We start from the raw sequence: 13,186 nt of genomic DNA, 5'->3' as shown, positions 1-13,186 counted from the left end.
CCTCTTGTGCTGCGAAAGAAACCCCCTAACTCTCCATTCACTTGGACAGAAAAAGAAGCCGTTCCGATGCAGAGCTCAATCCAGTGTATAAACTCAGCCGGTAGATCCATAGCTTTGAGGACGTGAAGAAGAAAAGGCCACTGAACTGAGTCAAAAGCTTTAGAGATATCAATTTTCACTGCACAACGACTACTAATAGATTCCTTATGGTAATCCTTAACTAGCTCTGTGGCTAACAACACATTCTCCAGCATTAATCTGTCTTTAATGAATGCTGACTGATTAGGGGCGATAGAGGAGGGTAGAATCCTCTTGAGTCTGTTAGCCAATATTTTCGAGATTACCTTGTACATGACATTGCAACAAGAAATGGGACGGTAATTCTTCATTTCCAAGGCATCAGTCTTCTTTGGAATCAGAGCGAGGATGGTGGTGTTCACGCCTTTAGGCAGAAAACCCTTCAAGAAGAAGGATTGAACTGCCACCGTGAAATCCTTTCCAGTAATAGTCCAAGATTGTTTGAAGAACTCTGCAGAGAAACCGTCTGGTCCCGGCGCTTTGTTATTCGGCATCTTAAACACCACATCACGTATCTCATCCGCTGAAACAGAGTGCACCAAAAGAGCTTGCTCTGAAGCAGAGCATCGGTAGTCAACAAATTGCTCAACTTGTTCTACCGTTGGACCTACAAAGTTAGCTGGCTGATGAGATAAGAAATTGCTAAAGAAACTGACAGCTTCAGCTTTGATTTCCTCCTGAGTGGTGACAATAGAACCATCCTGACATTTGATCTCTCTCATAGCATTCACCGCAAGCCTAGCTTCAATAGAATGGTGGAAGTACTTATTGTTCTTGTCCCCGACTTGCAGCCAGTGAAGTTTGGATCTCTACTTCAAGAGTTTTTCTTCAATATCAGAAACCTGGTTCCAACGCTCAAAAGCTGCTACTTCCTCCTCCATGGTTACACAGGATGGTGCAGTATGAGTGGCCAATTGTTTAGTGCATAGGTCTGCATAGGCTGCAGTAACTCGAGTGGAGAGATTGCTAAGACTATTCCGACTCAACGTTCGTAAGATGGGCTTTAACCCCTTCAACTTTTTTGCAAAACGAAACAGAGCCGAGGTTGAGTGAAAGAGCGGACTCGTTTCATCCCAGTAGGTTTAGACAGTAGGCAAAAAATCTGGCATGGTAGCAACCACATTTGAAAACTTCAAAGGACCGCGTGACCGTTGTATGGAAGCCCCTAACTGGAAGCGACACCGCAAGTGGTCAGAGCATCCCCCAGATTCGAATACACTGTATGCATCCGGGAATGTACGAGCCCACACCTCGTTCACTAAAATCCTGTCCAACTTCTTACAAATAGGATCCTCATCACGTCGATTGCACCATGTGAACAAAGGACCATGATAACTCATGTCAAGCAACGAACAATGAGCAACCGTATCTTGAAAGTCACGCATCCCCACTAGACGGAGAGGTGAACTCTCAAAAGAATGAAGTCACTTTCATCACAAGAATGAAAAGAAAAAGAAGAAGAGGATCAAATCGTCAAAGTGCTTGTAGTTTTGAATTGATACATCAAGCAAAAAACTTCCGTCTGATTTCCTCAAGGTTATGCTCGTGGTTGCCTGGTTGGTATTATTGGTTATACATACTGTATGTGCTTAATTTTTAAAGCGATGTGAAAAATACACATGGACGGATACAAGTCTAGATTAATTAACGTTCAACCGTACCCTATCCTTTTCTTAAAAAAATCTATCCTTTAAAAATATAAAAAAATTTGGGTGGTGTAAGGGAATTAATGAAAATTATGATGATACCTGTCTTTATTTTATTTACTTTTTTTAGGCAAAAATGATACATATCATAATATGTAACAGAGTGTGATTATCAATGAAGAAAAGTATTCATGTTTCTTACTTTATATATATTTTATTTCTAGGAAGACTCTTCATAGCAAAAATTCAAGTTTTGAAATAACATTTTGAAAACAATACCTTACTCTATAAATTGACACTAGATTAGGACTCATGCTAGAGCACGGTTGAAATTTATTTTATTTATATTACACTTTTTCGATAAAATATAATTTATGTGATTGTTTATAAATGTTTTTTTGGAAAATATGTGGTTGTCTGTAACCGTACCCGTACTTCTACACGGTTTAAATCTAGTGATTAAAATCAACCTGTGCTCTAGCACGTTGGTGACTGAAAATTTCTCAATGATTTTCCAATTTCTTTTTGTGAGAACTTTCTTAAATTTCATAACATCCTCATTTTTAACCCATGCTTGGATTTTGTTACCCTGTAAAAAGAAGTATAATCGAAAATCACTCATAATCCGCGGAAGAATGATTAAGTTTTAGGATTTTGTTACCTATATATGATTAATTAAATATTCTTTGGAGATTTGATGATATTCTTTCGAATATCCTTTTTAAGAGGATATTAAATCGAGATTTAATTAATGGTTACAATCCATATAACCTATAACCTATCAAATATCAAATAATTAATTTTATAACTTATATTATATAGTCTACAAAAAATTGTGTACTTATGTTTTATTATATAGGGGATTGTACTCTTTTTTTGTTATTAAGAAATTTTAGTTCTGTTGACCTTCATTATTCTCAGTATGCAAGTTCAGTGACATATATATATATATATATATATATATATATATATATTTTGGAACATATAGCATATGTTTTTGCTTTTGAAAACAGTATATATAATATATATGTTCTTGTCTCTTTCCCTGATATATAAATATATGTCACGCTCATACTATGTACTATACAGTAAAACGTCTATAAATTAATAAAGTCGGGACCATAAAATTTTATTAATTTATAGAAGTTTTAATTTATGGATAAATTAATAATGATTAATTTATCGATAAATTAATATTTTATTAATAAAATTAATATTTTATTAATCTTCATAATTTTGAAAATTTTGTATTACAAAATAAGATACTTTTGTTATCATTCATATTTTTAAAGAGTTTTCTTAATTCGTAATCTTGTCTATCGTAATTGCTAAGTTAAGAGTTTAGGTAAAAATGATAGATGTTAGAAGTTTAGAGTTTAGAAGAAATTGCTACTAATATTATTCATGGTAATAATGAAGTCGAATAAAATATTGCTGTAATTTTAGAACCAATTACATATAAAGAAGACAATTATCGCATTTAAAACTCTTTCACAATTTTTGGATGCGATTTGAAAAGACGAAAATGAAAAAGATTAGAGAAGAGCTCCAATAAGAATGCAAATTCAAGAATATGCAAACAATAATAGAGTCATATTTCGCTAGATTTTCTTAGATATATATATATATTAATTTATGATATTGATGAGACCCTATTTTTACATAAGATTTCCAAAAAAGGATTTTCATTTATTAATTTATCGAAATGTGTCATTTTTTAACATTGGCCTAACTCGGAATTGGAAAAATTTATTAATTTATGCCGAATATTAATTTAAAGAGTATTAATTTATAGAGGTTCAATTGTATATATGGTTCATTGATTTGAGTTATTGACAAAAAAAAAAAAAAAAAAAAAAAGATGGACACATATTTACAGTATCACATACCCATATCATAGAGACGACAAAAAGACGTGAGGACAAGATAGGTCATGCGAGCAACTAAGGGCAAACAAACAACTATATATATATATATATCATTATATGTATCTTATGATATTTGTGAATTGGGATATATATTTATTAAGGGGTGGATTTATAAATATTGTATTGTCTTAGGTTTTCTTTATTTGCTAATAACCTAGGTCTCTCACGCTTGTATATATACTGCATTATGTATCTAATAAATGGGTAAGCCGTTCTATTCCCATCTTCACAATATTTTCCATGTTGCAAACAATTGATTCATGATTTAGTATGGTCTCCGTTCAGTATTCTCTCATTTGAAGTGCCATGCACAAGGATTATATATACACATGGCAGACCTATGTGAAAAGAATGCATTTTATTACTGTATATATACATGATTTTATTACTTCACAGTTTACTTAGTAGGCTCAATAAATTTAGGTTCATGTGCAAAAAAAAAAAAAAAGGCCCTCAAATATAGGTAAATTTTTTTCTGGTGCTGCTCAACTCAAATGCTCCACATGATCACCCCATGAACTGATGAACCGTCCTTGGGACCAGTATAACTATTTATGTTAAATCCTTAAAATATCTAATCATGTTGAATATTTTTATTTTAAATAGTATATACTAAGGAATGATTAATTGATAGCTTAAGTTATTTGGTGATTATAAGTTTTGATGCAGGGTGGACTACTAATAAATACGTATCTAATTTGTTTAATTATTTTAGTCATTTTATATTTTAGGATTAAGATATAGTACGGATTGAGGATTTCAAGATTTTTTTTTATATTTTCAACATTATTAATTGGACTAAATAATATATACTGTTTACTTGATAGTTGGTACGGTAGATTTTTATCATAACACCCGACAATTCGAAATGATTAGGTTCTATTAAAAGAAAAATTCAGATTGAACAAAGAAATGTTGCGAATTATGGAATTTTGCCTCCAGCAATTGGTATGAGAGTTAAAAAAAAAAAAAATTGGCTAATGTGCATGGTTTTATAATTTGATTGATACATCGACTAGAAGTAGTAGTTACTAGCTATTCCATTCTCTTAAAGATGTTAATTAGATTTTAATCTAGTTTTATAAATATTTCTTATAGATTTTTGATTAATAAAATAGAATAGAACTCTCGTGTTTTTATTCTGTAATTGTAATGAAATATCCTTTAATATTTTTTCTTATACAAACTAGTAATCTCTAATCTCGACAAGATTTTTCACTCACTAGTGAAAGATTTATAAATACTGTACTTGGTTTATTCGAAAGGCATGAATAAGCATTGACCTATTACCAAGTATATATGAAGCCACTGAGGTTTATCGTTTGTTGTATTTTAAGCATGCAACAAGTTTCCCAAAATTTTGATTGTCTATCTTATTTCTTTATTTTTTAGGACTTGACGAATGACGACATATATTTTTAATTCCAAATATAATCTAACAGAACACGATTTTAATGTAAACACACATGAGCATGCGTATCACTTTTTGTTTTTGTTATTGTTTTGTGCATGTATTTTCTATCACCTACATTCATAAGTAAACATGAATATTCTCGTTTCATTAAACTGATATACAGTATCTTCGTATTTGTGAAAAGGTAGTTCCAGACTTCCAGCTATGCACAATATTAATATATAAATCTGACATTTTCCAAATCTAAAGAAAAAAAAAATACTTATGTTATTATGTAGTTAGAAAATCCTTCATAAGATTGTTGAGGAATGCATAAAACTTTCAAAACAATATCACTACAAGAAAATAGTGTTACTGCTATGCTGAAATATGTTGCAATAACTCCATATATTATTGCAAATTTGAGAATGCAACAAAATTGAAACATATTTTCTATTCTTGCTATTTGAGTGTTGCAAATTGGTATTTGTTGCATATATATTGCAAAATTTGCAATGAATGAATTCCTTGCTATATTGTCGTATTAATGCAACATTACTTCTATAGTAAATTTGTTGTATAATTGTGACATAAGTTTGCAACATTCATTTGTTACAAATGATTGCCACATAAAAAGTATAGCAAATTTTATTACAAAGTTACAACGAGATAATATATTGCTATATGTGTTGTATTAATGTAACAATATTTATGTAGCAAATTAGTGGCGTAAAAACGACGTTCCTTTGCAACTATAAGTTGTAGTAATTACATTCCATACGCTCATCGCATATATTTTATGACAATGCTAACAACAGCAAAAAAATATTGCAGATATTTCTACTAAATTTTTTATTTCATTGCATTATTACGACAATATATTGTCATAAATCTCATTGTCTAATTCCACTTAATTTTGCAACATTAATATGAATCACAATATTTTTCTATATTTTTGTTTGGCACATGATTTATTAAATTATAATTGTTTATTTAATACTTTCTTCTATTAAATATATATTATGGTATAAAAAACAGTGAAAGAAATAACTAACTTTATTAAGTAATCAAATTTTGAAATATTCCAAAAATGCAAAAATAACAAAAAATAATAAAAAAAATCAACCATAAATAAGAACTAAGTTCAGAATAAAAACTTAAAAAGCATAACTAAAACAAGTAAGTGAAACTAGTAGAAAAATGGAAGAGATCACAACATGTCAAACATTTTATCTAACTCTTCAAGCTTGTTGAGTCTCTCTCTCATTTCTGCCTTCTTTTTATAAATCTCCTCCAACTTTTGTTTGAGAGCTTCATCATTCTCCACATGATTTTCAAGGAAAAAGTGTGTTTGTCTTTGGAGAAACTTTTTGATTGCTAATGTGTTGTGCTGATAAACTATATATAAGAAAAGAAAAAAATAAAATCTTTAATACTGAATAATGTCCAAATCTTTCAAGTATTATCATTCTGTTGTAACTAGATAACTATATTTTGGTTCTGTGATTTTTTTTCAACAAGAAAAAAAAGATAGCACTACGCAGATTTCCACAATATCTTATCTCTTTTTACATGTTTATTTTAATTCCTAGCTTAGATAATGAACACCTAGCATGAACGACTCTTTTTTTCTTTTTTACATGTGTATTTTAATATTTATTATGTTGCTTAGATAATGAACAACTAGGAGGTTCAAAATTATATTATAAGCAAAACTTAATTACTTATCAGGTGAAATCGTTTATAATATTTACAGTGACAGTTAACTTATTATCATTTTAACTAGTAATTGAGTTTAAAAGATTATATATATTAATACAGTTTTATAGAAAAATATGTTGCAAAAGAGTTATAAATTGTTGTAAATACGGTGACAAAGTTGGCACATATCTTGCCACATATTTTTACTAAAATTTCTTGCAAAATAGCCACAACTCATAATCGTTGAATATTTTTTGCAAAATTTGCAAGACATTTTTGTATGTCATAATATTATTGCTAATTTGTAATGAAAAAAGCAACAGACAGTCTTGTTACAACTTTGCAATAAATTTTTAATATAATTGTTACATGCATTCATCATCGCAAAAATATAGCAAAAAATGTTACAAAATCTTAACAAATACAATCATTGCAAAAATATCGTGGCAATAACTCTATTTTCTTGTAGTGTATAAACTTTTCACACTCGAACACGATTGGGAAATTGGCAGCAATAACCAAAAAAAAATTTATAATTCACTAGCTAACCTCACTAACCATGAAAAGATCATATACTCTATAATATATATAATAATATATAATAATGACAATTCTAATCTCTTGCCAAATTAACAGTTCCACTCGCCCAGCAAACTGTATATGCATGTATTTTCTCTCTATATGGACATATATTTTTGTCATCTCTCATCTTTTCTCATTTTATTTCTTTCTACTCTTTCATATTTTGCAATATTTTTTTTTTGAACACACTGTTTTGATTTCATAAACTCAGTTAAAACCAGAGATTTTTATTTTTATTGTACAGTGATTTAACGATATTAGGAAGATGAAATTTAGTTCATAAATTAATAAATAACAAAAATATTCATATTATATAGAGCACAATAACATTCTATTCCATTTTTTAAATATATTTCTCTCAAGTTTCAAATTACATAAATTGAATTATAATTATAAATACATGAACAATTTATAGAGTATATCGTTTATTATCAGTGTTTAACTCAGTTGATGTGGTTTGCATATGTTGTATCTTTTAGAGTATAACTTTTTTTTTTGTGCGTTTATTTTGGTCGTTAGAGTTATTTATGTTTTATCTTATGGTTAGCGTTTGACATGGTTGCTTGGGTTGCCTATGTTGTATCTCTTAGGGTATGCGTTTTTTGTTGTTATGCGTTTAATTTCATCTTTTGAGTTGTCTTTGTTTTATCTCTTATGATTAGCGTTTGACATGGTTGCTTGGGTTGCCTATATTGTATCCCTTAGGGTATATCGTTTTTTTTTGTTATGGTTGCTTGGGTTTGACATGGTTGTTTGGGTTGCCTATGTTGTATCCCTTAGGGTATAGCGTTTTTTGTTGTTATGCGTTTAATTTCATCTTTTGAATTGTCTATGTTTTATCTCTTATAGTTAGCGTTTGACATGGTTGCTTGGGTTACCTATATTGTATCCTTTAGGGTGTAGCATTTTTTTGTTATGCGTTTAATTTCATCTTTTGAGTTGTCTATGTTTTATCTCTTACGATTACCGTTTAACAAGGTAGATTAGGTTGTGTTTGTTGTATCGCTTAATGTATAGCGTTTTGTGTGTGTTTAAGTTTATGTTCCATACCATTTTATTTTTTCTATACTATTTCATTTACTGTATCTATTTTTTGTATAACATTTCATTTCAAAATTCACTATTCACAATTTTTTTTTACACTGTATACACATATATATATATATGTATATTATATATTTGAGTTTGAATCTTGCAGATTATACATTTTAGTCCTAGACTCTTAGTATAACTTGTTCTTATTATAAAAACTATTCATCATTTCAACTTTTCAACATCCGTATTTAAAAATCCAAGTTATGCCAAATGTAGGAAAAAAATTCTAACTTTTATGATAAATTTCAAAATTTTAATTATTTCTGTTAAAAAGATATATGAAATCAAAATTTAAAGGGGTATAAATTATTTAATCAGATAAAAAAAAAAAAAAAATCATCTCATACTCCACCACTCCTTTAAAATGCGCGTGTCACTCACAATTACCCCTTTCTTGTTATTTTACACTAACCGCACTCTGTTTTCTGTATTCTTTGTTGATTTTTTTGTTTTGGTTATGGTGCAAATTCGCCCTTTAACTATTAAAGGAATAAAAACCTTATGATTTTTTTCTTTAAAGCAAATTTGATAAATTAATTGAGACCATCTTCTCTGTAGCTCTGTGAATAAACAAGAGTGAATGAATCTTCAATAATAATCATGACTACATGCAATATGACCAAGTTATCTTAATTTATCCTTCTTTTTTTTGTATTAAGTAGTTGTATACTATATAGTATTAATTTAAGAAGCTCCATATAACTATATAAGATTCTGTGGAATTGATTTGTCTCTGAAATTTGGAGCACGAAGCCACGAACTTTTTGTGTGTTCTTTCATCAATGCCTATGTGTGAGAATTTGTGATTCCATCTCTTCTTCGACTTCAAGCCGTCAAATTCATAAACAAAGCTTTTCTTTTTCCTCTGTCACAGCTTAAAGTTACATCTTTTATGTATCAGCCTATCAGGTAGGTCCAATTTATGATTTTTTTCATGCTTATTAGAGACTGTGATCATACTTGGCTTGATGGGTTTCTTGTTCACATGCTTTTGTTCTGGTAAAGTTCGACACTTTATGGGCTCAAATCTATAAAAATCCATGTGTTCTGTTTCTGAGTTGCAAAACTGATTGAATCGTCTAGCAGTCTGATATCTGAATTGACTTTTTTGGAATGTGGCTTTGTTATGTTTAAAATTTTGGATTTTGAAATCAAATAGTAGCTAGTAACCGTTGACCATTTGTCTTTTTTTTTTTTTTTTTTGTTTTGGTTTGGCTTTGTCTCGAAGGATCTTCATTTCAGTTGTGATGTTTGTGAATGACTTATCTCCAAATGGCTTTGACACAGATTGCTATTGTACTAATTGGGTTCGAGGAAAGAATATAGAGCTTAGCAGACCATTTGGCATAGAGCTTGGACTAAATGGACTCTTTTTTCAAAAATTATTATCTGGATCACAAGCCAGTGCCTGACAAGGTTCCTAAGAGGGCTAGCTCTGATCTTGCATCTCCTTCTCAACCCCTGACCATTCCTATAGCTATTAGTGGGAGCAATAAAAGCAAGAATGTTGTTAAGTGGGCACTCAAAAAGTTTGCTTCTGACAAAAATGTCGTTTTCAAGCTGATTCACGTCCATCCAAAGCTTACTTCTCTACCTACACCTGTAATTAGTTCTAAATATTTCTTCTCCACCTGATATTTTATATATATATATGATGAGCTTGATACCGGTTTCTGTTTCTTTCCTCAGCGGGAAACACAGTATCTATCTCCGAGGCACCAGAGGATGTGGCGGCTACTTATAGACAAAAAGTGATGCAGGAGACGAAAGACACTCTTCTTAAACCTTTCAAGAAAATGTGCGAGCGGAAAAAGGTTTGTGTCTTTCTTGGTCTACCTTTTGTCAGATATCTTATAGCTAAAAGACTGATGAGACTCTTTATGAATCTTCTTAACAAAGGTTGCAGTGGAACTTCAAGTGCTCGAATCAAATAGTGTTGCAGTGGCGATAACCAGAGAGGTTAATGAGCATTTGATCAGCAACCTTTTCATTGGAAGTTCATCACATGGTAACTTGTCAAAGTATGGCCTAAAAACTTCTTTTGTTATCATTTTACGTTTTATTATCTGATCGCACAGAGTTTTTTCACTGAAGATATGCGTTTGAAACAATTCCAGGAATCATGATATTACTGCACAGGTATCAGCCTTTGTGTCAAACTTATGCACAGTCTATGTTGTCTCAAAAGGAGTCTCTATTCTTTCAAAAGATAAAGTATCGTCAGACACGGAGAGGCATGAAACTTTAAGGGATTCCGGTAATGAGAGAACCGATTCCTCCAGCTAGTCTTCAGGTTCAGGACCAAACTCAGGTGAAGAGCTTCACCAATCTTTTACCAATGCATTTTGTGATTCATGACTCTTATATTAATATTTCTGCGGGTTTCTTTTCTACTTTTTTTAGATGTATTGTCAAACGCACTCAAATCTAATCCTCACTCTCTGTCCAAGAAGGGATTGCAACATCTCCCGACAATAATAAGAGGGGTTTCTGTTCCTATGGAAACTAGTTCTGCTGAGTCCGATGAAACTAGAAGTGTGTCTGAGGAAGTAAGCAAGAGAAATAGCCCTGAAACATCGCGTAGTGCTTCTTGGAATCCTCGTTTTAGAGATTTCGATGAGAGACAAGACGTTGTGAGTTCTATGTCCATGTCTAGCAACCATGAATACGGAAATGTTACTCAAGGTGGAGATTATTTCACAGACGACCAGGTAAACTAAGTCTCCATACGAGTACTGTTCTTAAACCTCTCGTGAAGTCGAAAGCATTTGGGAATGATATGTGTTTTCAATAACTTCCAGGAGACGCTCAAAGAAATTACAAAGTTGAGAGCTGAACTTAGACACGCTCAAGAAATGTATGCAGTGGCTCAAGCAGAAACCGTGGATGCTTCTCGCAAGGTCCGCTTGAAGAATCTGTATAAAAATTGGATTACTTGTTGTATTTGATGAATCTTCTTAGCTATTGGTTTGTGTGTCTACCTTTATGGTTTTCAGCTAAATGAGCTGAAGTTTGAAGAGCTAACGCTAATGGAGCAGAAAACGAAAGGGTTAGCAAAAAAGGAAACACAGACGTTGTTTGAGAAGAAAAGAAGGGAAGAGAGAGAAGCTGCACAAAGAATAGAAGCTGAGATGAAAGCAACCCGTGAAGCCAAAGCTAAGGAGAAACTTGAAGAAAGTCCCCTTGTGGCGGCTCATAAGCTGCAATACCAAGAGTTCACTTGGGAAGAAATCACCACCGCAACTTCATCATTCTCTAAAGAACTAAAGATTGGAATGGGAGCTTACGGTGCTGTTTACAAATGTAATCTGCATCATACAATTGCTGCTGTCAAAGTTTTGCATTCTGCTGAAAGCAGTTTATCGAAACAATTCGATCAAGAGGTACTCTACCAAAACTTTTTCTTGGTTTGAAAGTTAAAGAAGCTGATACTTTTTTTGTTCGCTCGTACGTAGCTCGAGATCTTGAGCAAGATCAGTCACCCGCACTTGGTTCTCCTTCTAGGAGCATGTCCTGAACACGGAGCGCTAGTCTATGAGTACATGGAAAATGGTAGCTTGGAAGATAGACTGTTCCAAGTCAACAATAGTCAACCAATCCCGTGGTTTGTGCGGTTCAGAATCGCTTGGGAAGTCGCATCAGCGCTTGTTTTCCTCCACAAATCAAAACCGACACCAATCATCCACCGAGATCTTAAACCGGCCAACATCTTGCTTGATCACAACTTTGTCAGCAAAGTAGGAGATGTTTGTCTCTCCACAATGATCCAAGTTGACCCACTGTTAACACAGTTCACAATGTACAAACAGACAAGTCCTGTTGGAACGTTGTGCTACATTGATCCCGAGTATCAAAGAACAGGAAGGATATCTCCAAAATCAGACGTCTATGCTTTCGGAATGATCATTCTACAGCTTCTTACCGCTCAACCGGCTATGGCACTGACATATACAGTAGAAATAGCCATGGAGAACAACAACGACGACGAGTTAATACAGATTCTTGATAAAAAAGCGGGTAACTGGCCAATCGAAGAAACCCGGCAGTTAGCCGCTATAGCTCTCTGTTGTACAGAGCTCCGTGCAAAAGACAGGCCTGATCTGAAAGATCAGATTCTTCCAGCATTGGAGAGCTTGAAGAAAGTTGCTGATAAGGCAAAGAAATCGCTCTCCGCTGCGCCGAGTCAACCTCCAAGCCATTTCCTCTGCCCATTACTTAAGGTAAATAACTTATTCATAACGTCATATGTTTACTTGCGTGAGAAGTCAGGTTAGTTTTAAAGAAGAATGTTGCTATGTTGCAGGATGTGATGAAGGATCCGTGTATTGCGGCTGATGGGTACAGTTATGACCGGAAAGCTATAATGGAGTGGATGGAGAACCACGGGACGTCGCCGGTGACTAATTCGCCGTTACAAAACGTGAACCTTTTGCCCAATCACACTCTTTACGCAGCCATTGTTGAATGGAGAAATAGAAATCAGTAAAGGCAACACAATAAAGAAGCCGCGCTCCGTTTTGGTGCCTCTCTTTGAAACTGCGTAGCGTTTTTCACCCTATAGAAACGGCGAGATGTTCATGTTCTCACAGGCGTTTTTGTTATATGTACACATGGCAGAACAGAAGAACACATTTTCTTTTTTGTTGTGAAGTATTTATACCATTTTCGAGTTTTGACAGAAATTACAATAAAGATAAGTAGCGGAAAAAAAAATCTACATAATAAACAGATAACAAAAATAACAATGAAGAGAAAAGTTAACA

At 32.6% G+C, this 13,186-nt stretch overlaps 1 pseudogene across 1 annotated transcript; it reads left to right on the top strand.

The window, feature by feature from the left end:
- Positions 1-9,165: 9,165 nt before the first annotated feature.
- On the top strand, positions 9,166-13,017 carry LOC104725896 (putative U-box domain-containing protein 53; annotated as a pseudogene). The gene is made up of 10 exons (XR_015573758.1): positions 9,166-9,332; positions 9,711-10,032; positions 10,113-10,237; positions 10,323-10,444; positions 10,541-10,734; positions 10,827-11,134; positions 11,225-11,323; positions 11,420-11,806; positions 11,879-12,643; positions 12,727-13,017. The product of XR_015573758.1 is annotated as a putative U-box domain-containing protein 53 (transcript).
- Positions 13,018-13,186: the final 169 nt, after the last annotated feature.

This window comes from Camelina sativa, chromosome 2 (genome assembly GCF_030686135.1).
Source record: "Camelina sativa cultivar CO46 ecotype springtype chromosome 2, ASM3068613v1".
Taxonomy (NCBI): domain Eukaryota; kingdom Viridiplantae; phylum Streptophyta; class Magnoliopsida; order Brassicales; family Brassicaceae; genus Camelina; species Camelina sativa.
The sequence above is the reverse complement of the archived record's forward strand: the minus strand, read 5'-3'. Positions and strand labels throughout refer to the sequence as shown.